This window comes from Morone saxatilis, unplaced genomic scaffold (assembly GCF_004916995.1).
Source record: "Morone saxatilis isolate NCDOM2014 unplaced genomic scaffold, NCSU_SB_2.0 Contig6, whole genome shotgun sequence".
Classification (NCBI taxonomy): Eukaryota; Metazoa; Chordata; class Actinopteri; family Moronidae; genus Morone; species Morone saxatilis.
Window position 1 is genome coordinate 1,715,741 of NW_023340206.1, and position 6,849 is coordinate 1,722,589.

A 6,849-nucleotide genomic window follows, 5' to 3' on the forward strand; every position below is an offset into this window, starting at 1 on the left:
TGCAAAATTGAGGAAGTCAAAATACACAGCTATTCTGATTATGGAGGTAACAAAACATATAGAGTAAAGTGTCAGAATCAATAGGATGTATTTTAATAATAAGTGTTGAAAATGACTCCCACCTCTCCCACCAGTAGGAGTGCTAAAGCGAGAGGTGAAGGGGGGAGGAGGAGTATACTGCAGAAGCAGCCATAGAGGAAGAGATGAGAGAGGTGGGGGCTTACACTTAAAATACACAGTTTTCATGTCATAAGGCCATAACAATAGAGACTTTTTTTGTAATTATATAAGCAACATGATCCAACGAGTGAGCTGGTTACACTGAAAAAACGCTCTAGGGAAACTACATATTTGAAGTAAATGGTATAAAAAATGTAAATCCACAAGACAATATGTATTGCCTTTCACAAACTAAGCTTTTTTAAGTGGTATAAAACCATATTCCATATTTTCTTTTTCCCTGCAGGCTGCCATTTTACCCAGGGTGACACATGCCTGGTGTCAGTTCCAGTCCTGTGCCCAGGCCCATGCTGTGTATTTACACAGAGCCAGTGAGCGGGGCAAAGTTCACCGCTCAGTCAGAGCAGGTGACAAGTTTGGGTTTGTAACCTCGGGGTCAAAGGTTGTAACTGCATGGCCGATACATGTGAGGATGCTATTTTTAAAATGTGTGTGTGTGGTGGTGTTGTTGTGTGTCCTGTGTTGTGGCTGTGTGATGTGCATGGAGGAACATCAAGCCAGGTATAGTGTCGCCCTACTACTAAATATACTGTATGTGGTCCTCAACACGGTAGCAATCATGTATCTCACACAACATCTGTTCAAACTGACACACCACACCAGACACACACTGGACACAGTCTTATCCTACTGCCTTACTGCCCTATCAGTCATTTACCAGGTTGTGGATTCTTGGCACTGGATCTGGTTTTAATGGACTAACAGCCTTTTATTCCAAAGCAGTCACTGTCAGCCACCTCAGATATGATGCACTGTAGACGATAATGCAGACCTAACTTTAAACCATGTCTCCACTTGAGACTTGTTCACTGTAAGAAAGCGCTGCAGTATCGAAAAAAGGCAGAGCTGCAGGCGAACAATGATGTAATAATGTCAGGAAACTGTAAACTCAACTGTCTAAAATCTAAATCCAACAAAGCAGGCCATCAAAACCTTTGGAATCAGGATGGATTGTTTTTAGTACGAGCACTAGTAGTAGCAGTAATGCTTGTAGTTGTTGTAGTAACAGTAGTAGGAATGGCTTTAAAATGCAGGAAACAACAGTAGAAACAGTTATTTATCACAAAATCAGTGGAATTATTTCTATTAATCATACACTCGCTTAGTAAATAAAAAAATCTGTCATGTATCCAGAATGACTCATTAATTGGTGTCCTTTATGCATTAGTGTTCATTGGAAGGTAATGTTAGTGAGAGGGAAGACGGTATAAAGTAAGGTTTGAATGATGATGATTAATAATGATTAAGATTAAAATGTTAGATTCAACTCTACATATAATCCGCTGTGACTTTTCCACTGCCAAATGTCAATTTACAGACCTATTGCAAAAACCGTGGGCCGATGGCGTCATCTGCTGGCTGCAGAGAAAGAAGCTTTAGGAAACTACAATTACAATTAGTGCATAAAACTTCAAAACTAAACTGAAATATTAAAAGGGGATGAGGAGAATCTTGTTGGATTTATTTTACTCAAACCCATGGCTGCTGCAGCAAGGACTCAGCCTTTAGTACATGGATCACCAGCTCTACCAGGTGAGCTGCCCTGGTGAATTGTTTTAACCTATAGATATAATACTATAATATAATATAATACTAATAAGAAAAATAAAAAATCACAAATAAACACGCAGTTTAGCAGAAGCTACTTTAAATGTAATTATTTTGGCATACAACCCAGTACAGGGCTGCTGTGATTTCACAACTGACTGGCCCTGTGGACATGAAGCTACAGCACAATCTAGTGGTCAAAATGTATCAATACAATAATTTGAGATTTGTACTATTTTTCTCCCCACATTGCATTCTATTAGGTCAGTAAATATCAAAAATAGAACAGAATAAATAAAACCCTGAAACTCGATACGAAACAACAAAAAGGATGTCTAAAGCCACTTTGAATAAAATAAAAAATATACAAGTACAAAACAAGTGCTCTCTAATATTAGCACTTGAGGTGATAATTGTATGCATTGTATGTACCACATTGTGATTGCATTCTGTATATTTTAAGCTTGTGTTGTTTTCTGCTGCTGTGTTGGTGTACCATGCCAACAGATAAATCACAGGGATTATGAGATGATTCACAAGAAAATATATTTCAGTTTGTTTCTAATAACTCCTTGTGAAAAACTGGTTAGTTGTTTTTTGTGAGGGGACAAAAGTAAAAAGGTTTGGGAAGAAACTGTTCGGTAAATGCATCCCAATCATCTTCTGTGCAGTTTTGATTACCTGCTGTAGAGTCCTCCTATCCTGGGCCTGGACCAGTGCCAGTTTGTGATGTTTCCAGTCCGGATGCTTTCTGTCGCTCCTCTGTAAAAAAAAAACTTGGCACGGGAATTTTGCTTTCTTAAACATCCAGTGTGTAACATTTAGGAGGATCTTTTGGCAGAAATAGAATATAATCTTCATAGGTATGTTTTCATCAGTGTATAATCACCTGACTATAAGAATCGTTGGCTTTTTGTTACACGTCAGACAGTAATACAGAATAATATATAATAATCATAATACAAAAATACAATAAATATGGAGTGCCATGTCTGCTCATAATAGATTTACAATTGAACATCAAATAAGGCTAATAAAGAGAGCATTAAGCAATGAATGAGTTTACTAAATACATGTAAAGAGTAGGCAAGCTAGCCAAAATGGGAAATGTATAGTTGAGCAATGACAGAATCTGTGTAATTTGAATAAGATTAAGACAAATCTCTCACCCCCATTTACCCTTTACTCTCATGGTAGTACAGATTGTAAATTTCCAATTCCCCATAAAGCTGCAAGTACCAGAAAACCTCCTGTGTATCACATCATATGTGGTTCCCAGCAAGGTAATTGTTAAAATGATCACTAACAAAAGGTGACTTTCAATTTATCTTTATTATCATAAGTAGGCTTTATGATTATGAATTTAATTATGAACTCAATTAACAGTTTGTTCAAATCAACTCTTTGGAAGTTGTGAATGCAACAAAATAAATGTGTATCATCTGCAAACCTAACAAATCTAATTCTTGTATAAAATTATTGGGGACTTACACTAAGCCTTCAAGTGGAAATGGCATGCATTAGTTTTATACATTTCAATACATACATGTATTAAAATCACTTCTTAATATCAAAAATGTGTTAAAAACTGTTATAAAGCTTAAAGTAGAGCTCCTGTAGACACAAATGTACACACGCAAACTAGATAATCATCTTGCAGTAAGCTCAACATGTACAGCTAACACACTCAAAACCACAAACACATTTTCAGCTAAAAGAGACAGGATATGTGAGTGACACAGAGACACACGCATAGCTGCAGAGCTGCGGAGGTGAAAATGACGCAGTTTTAATTCTTTCCCCTACTTTTATTTCACCGGAAAAGTTGCACCATAATTTACACCACTCATTTAACTACACAAAAAGTTAAATGCAACATTGAATGACAGTGGAGGAGCAGAGCAATATTACGATTCCTTGTATGTTTTCTGTCTATAAACACATGTATGACATTATTAATAACCAATGAGAAAGTTTCCAAAAATAAAGCATAAATGAGACATAGTTTGTCCAGTAAAAAAAGTAATCAGTTCACAGAAAGAAATTAAAAAGAAGTGCTTACAAATGTACAATGACAATCTTTTTTGCGGCCTGGAAAGAAACTAAGTACTAAGTATTTTTTTTTAATAATGAGCTTTCTGTACCCCTTTAATTTTCCTAACATTCTTGAAAAGAGCAGACAGAGGAGAACAGGCCAAAATGATAGATGAAAATATAGAGAATAAAAAAGTCTGATGGCCATGTGTTATTACACATAATAAACTACCTACATTGTAATGATGAGATAATTGATATCTTGAGAAAAAGGACATATTAATGTATAAACCTACCTACTAAACATACAAATGAGGGCAGTCTAAGTTTGTTCGTGTCATAATAAAGCTTAAGGGTCATAGTTTGAGTTCAGCTTTAACAAACATATCTATTTGCTTTTTCCTGATGAAATCATGATGTTTAACACCAAGGTATAGAGTAGTAAAGTTTCCTTTTCTTTACTGAATTTGGATGAATTCATCTTCTTCGGTCAAACAGAAACACCAAGAGAGAAGTAGGGAGGAGAGAAGTGAATCTGGAACAAAATGAAGAAAATGAGAAGGGCAGGTGAAAAGAGGAGTGACTACAATGTCTAAACTCCAACACTCACATGGTGTCACGCTCTTGGTGTTTTGGGAGCTTTTTTCCTGGGCTGAGGAAGAGGAGGAGGCTGCTCGTCATCATTATCAACTGGTCTGGGGGCCTGAAGGGAAGTGAAAAAGTGTCGGATCAGGAGCCACACTGGTGACCTGCAGCCTGAGTTATTTTTCTAAAGACTACTGATAGCTTCACAACACACACCGCAACTATTTTACAGTAATGTTCATCTAAATGCTTGTGTTTCTCGCCCGGTTGGACTTCACAGTGTCACCGTGTCCCCACATCTGAGCAGTTACTTTGGAGAGTACAATGTTATTATAACTGACAGATATCATGGCCAAAATACACGTTCTCTTGGTGTATGTGAGTATAACCATTTCGTTTTTAGCAGCCCAGGAGCCCAGGAGCAGATCCACTAAAATCTCCTACCTGTGCAGGTCTTCTGGGGCTGGGCTGAGGCTGACCGTTGGGGACGTCAGGGGCTCTGGGACGCTGCTGGTTGCGCTGCTGTTTGGTGCGATGTTGGCGTGGACCGGTGTGGCCTGCCGGTTGCTGCTGGTGATGGTGCTGATGATGTGGATGTTGTTGTTCGGGTGGATGATTATGTTGGTGATGATGATGAGGATTATGTTGTTGTTGGTTGGGATTGGTCCACCCCAAACGAAGCTCCTCCTCATCTGTTGAGAGAGAAAATATTAGCATTAAAAATGACTAATTTCTTTCCTTTTTTACTTCATACATGATTCGTAGTGTTTTAAAATCTACCAAATCTTCCCAAGTCTTCTGAAGTATGAAGTATTTAACTTGTACTGATTTCTAGAGCCCCACCGATGTGGGCCTTTTGAGATCTATGCCATACACAGATACGGTGGACTTTACATTTACATTTTATTTGTATAGCGCAATTCATAACAGAAGTTAACTCAGGACACTTGTCAAATAGAGCAGGTCTAGACCGAACTCCTTATAACAGACCAAACAGTACCCACCATGAGCAAGCACTTGGCGATGGTGGCAAGGAAAAACTTCCTTTTAAGAGGCAGAAACCTCAGACAGACCCCGGCTCTAGGTGGGCTCAGAAGGCTGCTTTCTAAAACAAATAACTTCTATAAGCTACTTTGTCAACCAATTCTTCTATTGAATTGAATATTATTATTTCAATAATATAAACTAATACTGAAATGAATGGTCTGGCTTTACTGGTGTATTTCCCATACTTTCACACAGTAAACTGTGTATGGAAGCATACAAAGTGAAAAGAACAGTATATACAAATATATGTGACGCGCCACGAGAAAACCAGTAACAAGTCAACAAACACAAGTTTCAAGCATTATTGCAAATTCCACAGCAGATGCTCACACTTACTCAGCCAAACCCCCATTAACAGTTAGTTTCGATATGCATACTCATCCTTTAAAACAAGCCTACCATTGTTATTAGCTGCTCAGTACTAAGGTATACAAATGAAACAGAAAAACTGAGACAAACAGGTTTGTATCCTGGTGACTTTGGAATGAATCACATAAGCAAAGTAACATAACGCAGGATACTTGGATGTTAATGGAAATCCCCCATAAGAAACTGAAAGTATTCCTGCAGAATTTCATTGCGTCCGATGGATAAGGTGGTCCGGGGGCGCTTTCTCTTCGTCTGGGGCTTTTTGGTGGATGTAGTCATGTCCGAAGTACTACTGGTTGCGTCTGTTTGCCTCGAGATGTCCAAATTACAGTTTAAAGTTACTGATTTTCTCCATTTCCTGTCTTTATCCTCTTCACATGTTACGCCGTCAGATATAGCGTCTGATATTTAGCTCCAGCTCCTCTGGTGCGAGGCGAGAGAGTCTTCCTCGTCTTCATCTTCGGCTAAGGTCCGCTGTAGATTAGGGATTTCGCCAGTGGTAATACAGTCCGCTTTCCCATCGTCCAGTGCCGTCATCAGAATCAGAAGTAAATCGGTGTCGAATACACCAGAAGTATCCGGCGTCTCGCTCAAAGTACTGCCATCGCAGATTTTAACTGTAACAGCGATTTAGCTTCTTCCCGCCTGCAAATGCATTTTCCCCCTGGTCCATCTTCCATTCAGGGGGCTGCATAAGTAGACCATGGTTTTGCTACTAACGTTGCCCCTGATTGGCCGAAAAAATAACAGAAAGCACGGTGATTGGTCACCAGGTAGCCCAGGGGGATGGAAATACCTGTATCAAGCGGACCGGGCCCAAGCGGAAGCGCCAGCGCCTTCTCCGAAACTATACCCGATTTCAAACACAAATGTATCAGCTTGTTAACGGCAACCAGGTACTGTTAATCATGAACATGGAAGTGGCTTCTTCATGATTCTCCAACTGCACATTATGTAAAAAAAAACGAAAGACGCTAAATTGTAGAAAAAACGACATTTTCTTTGTTTATTGGTGAAATTCCTCCC